Genomic DNA, 10,318 nt, shown 5'->3' with positions numbered 1-10,318 from the left:
ATATCTACCCTTGGTTTTAGCATAGCTGAAATTTTAGCAACATAATCAAGTTGGGATTCTATATTCCAGTTGGCACTCAAGTTTGCCATTCTTGGGCTTTCATTTCCCATTATTGTTTTTCATAGTAATTTTTTACTTTTCTATTCCATTCTCTGATGAGAGAGCCCATCCCAGGTAGAGAATACATTTGTTTTCTTCATGTATAAGTCGGCTTGTTTCACTCTTTGGTCTATTAAGGGATTCATTCACTGACCATTTGTACTGTGAAGAATATAAAGATTAAGTAATTTTCTATCATCTGTGTAAAGTAAATCAGGGAAAGAAGTGAGTTTTATTCATGTTTTATTCTCATTCTCCTACTTCTCCTTCTTTTACTTTGTTACCTGCGTGACTTTCCACCCATCAAAAGTGTGCACTTAGATGGTTGGATGATATCACCGACACAATGGACATGGGTTTGGGTGAACTCCGGGAGTTGGTGATGGACAGGGAGGCGAGGCGTGCTGCGGTTCATGGGGTCACAAAGAGTCGGACACAACTGAGCGACTGAACTGAACTGAACTGACTGAAACACACTGAAGATGAAACTTCAGTTTTATATTAATATCTATGTCTCTTCAGTATGCATGATTAATTATCAATTCAGAATAACTGTTAGCCATTTACAATCAACACATCAATCATCAGAAGCAAATTCAGGGACTATGGTAGTTGTTTGTATTAGAGTCAACTCTTGTATGTTATGCTTTGTACTGTGCCTAGTATGCAAGAGGTATTCAATAAGTGGTTACTGAAAGAATATGTCAACCTCTCCAAATTTCAGAAATATAACTACTTCTGCCCTGTGTATTCCATTCTCAAAGGAAATTAATTTGTCCTTTCACTCTTTCTTTATAACAAAGCTGCTTTGTTTATTGCTCAGGAAAACTTCTGAATGGTTGACAGTCCGTTGTTGATTTTTCCAGACTTGTTTTCTGAGTTTAGTATGAGTTGAGTTGAGAATATTAACTATGGATATAGCTTATTTTACTTCTAAGATTGGACTCTCCTTAGTATCCTCTCCTATTTTGCATGAATTATGAAAAATAATGACTTGGAAATGAGATTTCCATTTCTCATATTTCCCATCAACAAAGCCTCCTTATTTGAATTCACATGTGGAGTTTTTAAGTTCTGGAAGGAGTTTCTTCTGTGTCGTATTTTAACATAGGGCTACTCTAGATTTGGTGGTTTCCAGTTAACTGGTCAGAACTGAACATGATCGATTGATTGCCTGTTTCACAATTTCAGAGACATTATTGCTATATGTAAGATCAAAGGAAAATACCACTCCCCACAAAAAAGGTAGTTGAACATTCCTTTTTCCCCCTATTTCAACCACATTTTTTCTTATTTAGGTGATGATTTTTGCTTGCTAGCTGGAAATTTGTATATCCCTTCTAGAAAGAAATAAGGATCTATACATTTCCAGTTCTTAGAAATATGAAGTACTATAGATTTTTAAAAAAATGCTACATATATTTAAAAAATCTGTATAGACTTCTGTGCAGACAGTAGATTCTGAAATTCTGAACTCCCATACTATTTTTTTCACTTCTACGTATACTTTTCTAAATAGAAATTTTCCTAAAACTATAAGGGTTCATAGAAATCATCTAATTTAAATATTTCATTTTAAGGAAATGGTTCAGACATATAATCAATTTATAATGTAATTCTATAAACATTGTGTACTCCAGATTCAGTTTGAGAAAGAAAGAATGAATATTGGGTTGAAGCTCCCAATTTCTAATTTCATTAACTTTGGTTCTTTCCAAAGATAAAGTATACCTTGAATTTCAAGCTTATCATTGTCATGCATGTTTATATACTTTTGCTATATATGCATATGCTCAAAAAAATATAATTATAATCATATACATCATAATGTTTTCAAACTTGATATATAAATGTATCAACCCACAGTTTTCTTTCTGCACCCTGCTTTTGTTGTTGCTGCTCCACATTGCATTTCTGCATGCGGTCATGCTAACTCAAGTAGCTACAGTGCATTCATTTTTCTCTTTTACTGCATGTACTATTACAATATGTGAATATTCTATAAACTCCTTGTTCACTTATATATCCAAAGTTTCTTTTTTTTTTTTTTCTCCTTCAAGTAATTCTGTACTGGGCATTTTCTGTACATGCATAGAGACACAAAAGAATGCAGGAGTGGAGAAATTGGAATTGAGGATGGAAGAATCTTTATTGCTAAACTTCTATCTGAAGTTGTACTATTTTACCTGTCCTTCATGGTTTCTCCACATCCTCATAAGTTTTTCTTATCACTGGACTTACAAAATTTTGCCAGTTTCATAGTTGTGAAATGATACTTCACCATTTTAACTTGCATTTCTGTAGTAACTAGGAAAATTCAATAATTTTTTCAGATGTTTATTGAACATTGAGAATCCTCTTCTGTCATTTAATCATTTGTTGGCTCATTTTTAAAATAATGTTCTTGTCTTTATAGATTTATGAGAATTCTTTAGGTACTTGGATACTAATCCTTCTTTGATTATGTAACCAAACATTGCATAGCAAATATATCCTCTCAGTCTATGCTTAACTTTCATGATATACATACATGTTTTACATATGCCTAATTTACTGTCTGAATAATTCATCTTTCTGTACTGCCCATATTGCCACCTGGTATTTATCAAGTTTCCATAAATGTGGGGATATATTACTAAGTCCTGTATTCTATTTTCCTGGACCAACTTCTATCTCTGAACCAAAGTTACAATGCTTCAGTCATTGTCATTGTATATTAAATGTTAATAGTCAATACAGAAATTCCCCATACCTTGTTCTTCAAAATTGTATTGACAAATTTTGACCCTTCCCTCTTGCAACAAACTGTAGAATTAACTTTTCAAGTTCTATGAAAAACTACATGGGCTTTCAATAATAATTACTTTAATTTTATAGATTAAATTACAGTCAAGTCTTCCATCCAGGAACAAGTATACCTGTTAATTTATTTGAGTTTACTCTTTGATTTTTAATAGATAAATTAACCCTGGGTCAAAAGTGACTGCTCAAAGTCACATAGCCAATTAACAACAAAACCAGTGGTAGAAGTAAGATCTCTTGACTCCTTAGTAGCTCTTACACTAAAAAAGGTTTAATTATTTAGTCAATTAGGAAAGAAAATCTTGGAGTCCTTGCAGCTACTACACCCACCAGCAGGAAGGTGAATTAAGCTTCCTGAGTTTACTGGGCCCTTGATAAATCAGAGTGTGGTCAGAAGACTTGCTGTGAAGGCAAATTTCATCCGTTGCCTGTTCCTATTAGATCAGAATCCTCATTTTAAAAAGATCACTAGGTTATTGGTAGGCACAGTAAAGTTTAAGAGAGATTGCTTACCGAATGGAATCCTGAAATTCATTGCATTTTTTTCCCTCTAAAACCTGCCATAAATGCATGTATATACACATATATATGTGTGTGTATATGTATACATATATATACAAATATATGTATATGCTCCTTAGGTTCCCCCCCAAAAACACAGCATATCTCAGGCACACTGAGGCTTCTTTTGATATCTGTAGTTATTCAGGAAGCAAATACATTTGCTTTGAAATCACTGGCTGTCCCAAATTGGCCTTTTAGCTACTCTATCCCCCCTGGGAAAGTTTCTGTAGGAAAAAGATGGAATACTGAGGAGAAAGAAGCACAGATTCAGTCTTTAAAGTAAAACAAAGAAGAAAGACGATTTTTTCAAGTAGTCACATACTATTCATGGTAATCTACGGTCAGCCTTCTTGTTTCACTACTATAGCAGCCAGTTATCTACATTGGGGGGTGGGGGGGGCGGGAAAAGGTGAGGAGAAGGGATTTCAAAAAAAAGAAAAAAGAAAATGAGTCCCTGCAATATCACCTTAAGCCACTAGGGGTATCTTTGTACCATTTTTCATCCTGCACTGATTTGGAGTGGAAACCTATATTAGGGGAAAACCAGGGTCCTCGGCATTTTTTTGCTAGCTGTGCACCCAGAATCCAAAAACATTTTAGAAAGAAAGAATCCACAGTTCTTTTGGTCATCCGAACAGGGCTACGAAATCGCTCTACTGGACATCAGCACCAGGGATTCATTTTTGAGGTCAATTTCCAATCGAGATAAATCTATTGGATTAGTAGGATTATCTGATTGCAGCTGAAAGAAGTAACGTTGTTTGATCATTTGTATTTCTTGCCTGATGCTCGGATTTACATGGAGGTGGCTTGGGGTCCTAAGGATTCTGGATCGTGGTTGCAGCTGGAGAGAAAAAAGGATCAATCGACACGTTTTGGAAGTGTCCGTGGGTGAATAAAAAAAAAAAAAGGAAGGGGGGGGCGCAAAACTGGGGTTGCGGCTGCTTCGAGAAGAAAAAAAGAAAACAAATAAAGGCAGCATCTTGAATTGTCAAACAAGAATTACCGGATGCTCAAGATTCCAAAATCAGCGTCTAGGAACTGGTAAATACTTGGAGCAATTCAGCTTGTATTTGACGGCGAAGTGTTGTAGAAACTGTCTCCTTGAATTATTGGAAGGGGACTGGGGAAAGATGAGGGGGCTCGCTCTGTGGATTTATCTTACTGAGGGTAAGTTTGGGGTCTTTTATTGGGAGGGGGCTGCCTGGGTCTGTGTGCCGCTGCGCGGAAGGTGCTGCGGACGCGGTGCCTGTGAAATGGGGAGTGAAGTGGAGGGATGTGAACCACCTCGCACATCTCCGGTAGATCTCTAGGGAGCTACCTAGATCGAGCTTAAAAACAGTGTTTTGTGGCGACGGTGGGAAAGCCGAGCAACCCTCCAAGCTCTGAACTTTGCGTTGAAAATCTCTCAGTTGAGAGATCCCTCTTGGATCTAGAGCTTTCTCCTACTGATACTTTAAAGAGAGGAGGCAACGATGCCTTGGAAAACCTGCATGTGGAGGGGGAAAGCCCAAGTAGAAACCGCTGCTATCTCTGCCGCTGTTTTGGCAGCTGTCTTGGCTTCTAGGGGAATTTTGCAGGGGGGATTGGCCGTTTTCGTATTGTCTCTTTCTCCCTTCCCCTTCCATCCTTCCCCTTCCCGCCTCTCCCTCCTCCCCGCCGAACACTAAAGGGTTACAGGTTCACTGCATCAGACGGAGACTATAAGAGTGGGTGACCGGCCACACATGTTGTCTTGTAATTCACTTGTACGACTTTGCTAATACAGTCCGAGGTAACTTTTCTTCGAGTTGGACCAGTCCAGGAAGGCGTTGCAGCCTTTCTGCCGAGGGCCCAGGCTGGCAAGTGCGCCAGGCAGCCGGCTGTATTTCCAATGCATGCCTGCCCTGGCTGCCTCACCACTTACTGGCTTTTCTTTCCAACTGAACGGTGCGCGCGCGTTTCCAGACGTTTTCTTGCTGCTGAATTAAGAGCTTTTTTTTTTTTTTTTTTAAATATTATTTCATTGCTGTCAACAAAAGCTCATCTTTATTTACAGAAGGGAAATCAATTTCAGTAGATGTAATTAAAAATAATCACTCCAATGAGTGAGTATTGATTGACTAAGGAAACTAAAAGTTGCTTTGGAATCCAGAAAGGCATATAATTCTGAATCAATTTTGGAGTCTGCATAGGTTCAGAACAATTACGTAGAGAGAAGGGATTTAAAATATGTATGTAGATATGTTAAATGAGTTAAGGCACTCCCCTGCCTTCATAGGCTCCTTATACCTTCAGAATGTTAGTTGGCTTTTCCTATTTAAGGCCATTTCGTTAAATTTTAAACCTCAGTCATTCAGCTGCATTAGACTAAAATGGAGATAGATAATTGTTAAAACAAAAATGAATGATCTACATGTTATTATTTTAAAGAAGAGCATCAAATATTTTTTCAGGGGTCTCTGTTTATAGACTATGAAATAGATGTAGATACCATATACCTTTATGGTTTTAGCATTAAAACCTCTTCATCGTGAACTAAGCACTCATCATCAAGTACTTCAAGAATTCCAGATACATAAGACATTCTGGTATTAAAAGAGGAGCCTCACCAAACTTTCTTCTTGGATTTGTGTGTATCTATGTGTTTCTTAAGTCTAAATTCTGAAACAAGATCAATGCCATTCCTTTTTCCTTTTTAAGATTAAATAGCAAAAAATGAAACTCTTGTCTCCCAAGGGTTCTACATTGGAAACGTTATTACTTATTTCTGCAGACTTTAACGTTTTTCTAGAGATTATAAAAATAGCAAGAAATAGTTCCTGCAGGGGTGTTAGTTTTAAGAAGATATCTCTGAGGCTGGGTTTGCCTTTTAAACACAGCTCTAAGTCATGTGGTTTATGTGCAGCATGAGCTAGAAGAATGGATATTCTGTGTTTTGGTACATTCTAGCCACTGATCATAGCTACATTGTCCACTAATATTAACATCTTTTTAAAAATTTAAGTTAAAACAGACAGCTAACAAATAACAAAATATAATAGTAAATATATCATGAAGGCAAATGGGAGATGGATTAGAATCCCTCTTTATAGGCCAGTAGAGAATATAGTGTTGAGACTATGAAAGTAGATGGAGAGTATGAGATATGAAAAAGGAAGTCCTTGTAAAAGTGAATTTACATCTTTCACAACCACTGACCCGGTGGTAGTGGCATGCACAATGGTGAGAAAGTCGGAAGAGTTGGCTTAAAGTGCCTTTGTCATGACTGAACAATATTTTCCTCTGGCAAGAATAATCAATATTTTGTGGCCCCTGTTCCATTTTCTTTTGGCAGTGAAAATGAAAAGGTGAAAACTTTTAACCCACTCTGTGGTTTCTACAAGCAGTTCCTAACATAAAACTTTGGTAAACTTTGTAGGTGGTAGATTCACTTTGGAAAGTTAATAATAATAGGAATAAAAATAAATAAAACTATATACCCCCAAATAATTTAAAAGCTACAGTAAACGAAGAGCAACTCACCCAGTTACATAAATGTTCTCTATTATTAATAGAGTGAATTATTTTGAGAGCTATTAAAAAACCTGAAGAGTTCACTTAGTTACATTTACTCTACTTTATTCAAATAATATTTTTGGTCTTTTTTTTTTTTTTTGTCATGACTGTTAAAAAGAACATGGTGGCCTTGATCATCTGTTCCAATTTTGCTACAGAATACACAAAATGTGGTAGTTTGGGGTAAATAAGTAGAAACTCTCAATTAGCCCTGAAAATGACAAGCATGGTTTCTAATGTGTGTGATGAGAAATAGCTTTGGATTCCCCAAAGCTTATCACCATGGAATAACTCAAGTTGCTTCACTGGAGCTTTGCTGCACCTGTTCCTAGAACCCTTTCGTGTGATCTAGCTGGCCTAACATTCAGGGGGTGCTAATACATTTGCTGCATATTTGTTTCATGATTTTGAGATATTTAAATACAGTTAAATGTTATTTTATACTAACCGATTTTTTTTAAAGGAAATTGCTCCACTCTTAATTGAAAGCAAAATGAAAAGGGCACTCCTATTTTAATGATTTGTTGAAATTTAACACATGGCATCTCAAAATGCAAATCTTCTGTTTCTTTTGCTTTGTCAAGAAATGCTAACAACAAAACTTAAAACTTATAGTTAGTTTAAAACTTCAGTTTTCAATATTTCAAATTTGCAAAGCCCAGAAAATCTTTGAAAAATTAACATATAGAAGACTCATGATAAATGTAGGGTGTCCTTTTAAATGCTTTTTGAAAGATAATTTAAAACATTTTCAAGTAGCTAATCTCTTAATCTTGTAGGATAGCAACATTCTCAACTGTTCCTAAGAATAATTTCTTATAGTAACAGATTTGATTACTTTTCCTTTGTTATTAATGACATCACATTGACAATGTCAACTGTCACTCTTTTACTATAGAAGGATATGAATTATTTCTGTCCTCCACCCCCACAAAAAACACCTTTATGGTAGCAAATGTGTGAAAGAGAGAGAGACTGCCAACTCTAAGCTTAACTGAAGTTAAGCAAAACTAATAAATCACTCCAGGCATTTGAAATTATCAGACATTAAACTTTTGGAGGATTTTATATGAATTCTTTTTATAACAGTCAGTATAATCTCTTCTGTGCCTGTTTCCGTTGCATGTAAGAGAAATTCTAGTCAATGGCGAAACGCTTTACTGCTGCCATTACTGCAGACTTTATAGATGAGAGATGTGTCAGCATGTTAGCTTTAGCAGTAATGCCTCTTTTGTGTGAAACCTTATGGGCCTTGCAGGCACTCTTTCATCTTGACACTCATAAAACGTTCAATTCCCATATTTATTATTTAATTTTCTTCCTATATATAGCAGCCGAGCACTTCAATATATGAATGTGTAGCCAAAAACTGACAGGCAAGCGTGAATAGGACTAATGAGTTTCAATAATACACATATTAGGGACTGCTAAAGAAAGTTTAATTAAGAAAAACAAGTTAAGCATGAAATTCATTTTGGAACAAATGTAAGTTAAGTTATTACTGCAGATATAAAATGAAAAACCACAGGGATACATGACAAGAAAGAAAGTTCCAGGTTGAGACTAGACCTACTAAACTCAGTTGACATCTTAGGACCTGCCTTTAAGTTGATGCGCTTGGCTCTGCCTTATGAAATCAAAGAATATACACTATTTCAGGCTTTACACTTTACTATAACAATTTCGATTTAATACGTTAACTATATCCAGGCATGTTCTATACCACTTCCCTTCAGACACAGTAGCCTTTCAGTAGCCACACAGTAGCCTTTCACTTTTCTGTGGTCAGTTTTCCTAATACCATATATGCCTGCCTAATCTACCAGTCAGAATCCATGCCATCCCTTTGGGTGTGCTGTAGGTGGTGTTTCAGTTAGAGGACTGCTCATATATCAACTTACCTGCACCTATAGTTCTGTTTAATTTTGGGCACTTAGAAATAAATTTTAGAGATTATTTGTTTGCCCATTTATTTATTTGGTGGTGGCATTTTATATCTGGGCAGAAGTTGGAGAAGAGACGGAATACTGGGCAAATATTTCCCTAGAGATATTTGTGGTTTTCTTACATTTCGTCTGTATTTAATGTAGGTAATTCTGGAAAGAGGAAAGCAGTCAGGCAATAGCATGAAGGTCTTATACATGCTCTTCAACAACTGTCTTTTTGGCAACAGACAGGCTAACTTGTTCTTATACATACCTATGTGTAATGGTAGGTTTTTCCTCTTTGAAATACCCAGTGAATATTGAGTCTTTGAGGGGAAAAAAAAGGGGTTAGTTGTAACATTTCAAAGTGAATTGAAAATCTTCTTGTCTTTTTTTAGATAGTTATGGTGCATACTTTCATATGGAATATTCCATGCTTGGAAATTTAACATGGTCACTCATTAAATCAATGAATACTGACTTGATAAAAACTAACTTGGAATTATTGTTAGTATAAGTTTTTTCCATAGGACCACCATTCCCCTTATGACAGAACTCACCAGAAAAACAGTGATTACCACATATCACATTGACAAACAGTTGTCAATATTAAGACCTGAAAATCATACTCAGCCATCTACTAGTTAACCATAAGGCTACAAGGAGTAAAGGTTCACTTCAGTAACCATTATGTTTCAAGTTTCAAGTCGGTGCATCTGTCATTTTTAATTTAAATCTATATTACTTAGCTGTCCAAAACTTTACACACATGTGACGTTGTTATCTATCCTTTTTCTTATGGGTAAAAAATAAAGTCACTTAGTGTCTTTACCTCTTTAACTGTGCCAAGTATTCTAATGCATATGTTGCTATGAGATTGTTGCCAAAATTTTCTGTTATTTAAAGCTGTGGTCTTTAGTAATAAACCTGAGGAATTATTTAATATATGAGTAATGCATTTTACATGCTACAATAATACAGTGGTATAGCTTATGTAACCTCTATAATGGCAGGGGGTATTGTCTGGATTTTCAAAGCCATGTGTTTTCCTCCAACACCCAGAATAGTGCCTGACATATTACTTGCAACTGACAAATATTGCTGAATGACTAAAAAAACCTCATCCTAGTCTTGCATATTAACAACTAAATATGTAACTTCTTGCTTAATACCTGATCTCTTCATTTTTGCTTTTAATTTTTCTTAACCTAAGTCACTTGTTAGTTTTAATTGATACATATTTTAAAACTATGTGCAAAATTCCGAAAGTAGAAATATATTGAAAAGATTGAATTTTAATTAAAGACAAATAAGAATTGAAACTTTAGTGAAATTTTTATGTAGTTTATATATTGTGATAAATTATTTTATCAGGACTCACAATATAATAG

General features: G+C 35.6%; 1 protein-coding gene across 1 annotated transcript in view; it reads left to right on the top strand.

Annotated features, from left to right (window-relative positions):
* Nucleotides 4,009–10,318, top strand: part of NLGN1 (neuroligin 1) — a 783,716-nt gene continuing 777,406 nt past the window's right edge. Inside the window, exon 1 of the mRNA XM_005675300.3 lies at nt 4,009–4,635. The gene's annotated coding sequence lies outside the window, so the exon portion shown is untranslated. The remainder of the gene's footprint in view (nt 4,636–10,318) is intronic.

The sequence above is a fragment of the Capra hircus genome, chromosome 1 (assembly GCF_001704415.2).
Source record: "Capra hircus breed San Clemente chromosome 1, ASM170441v1, whole genome shotgun sequence".
NCBI classification, from domain to species: Eukaryota; Metazoa; Chordata; class Mammalia; order Artiodactyla; family Bovidae; genus Capra; species Capra hircus.
This window is presented reverse-complemented; position numbering and strand designations above follow the sequence as displayed.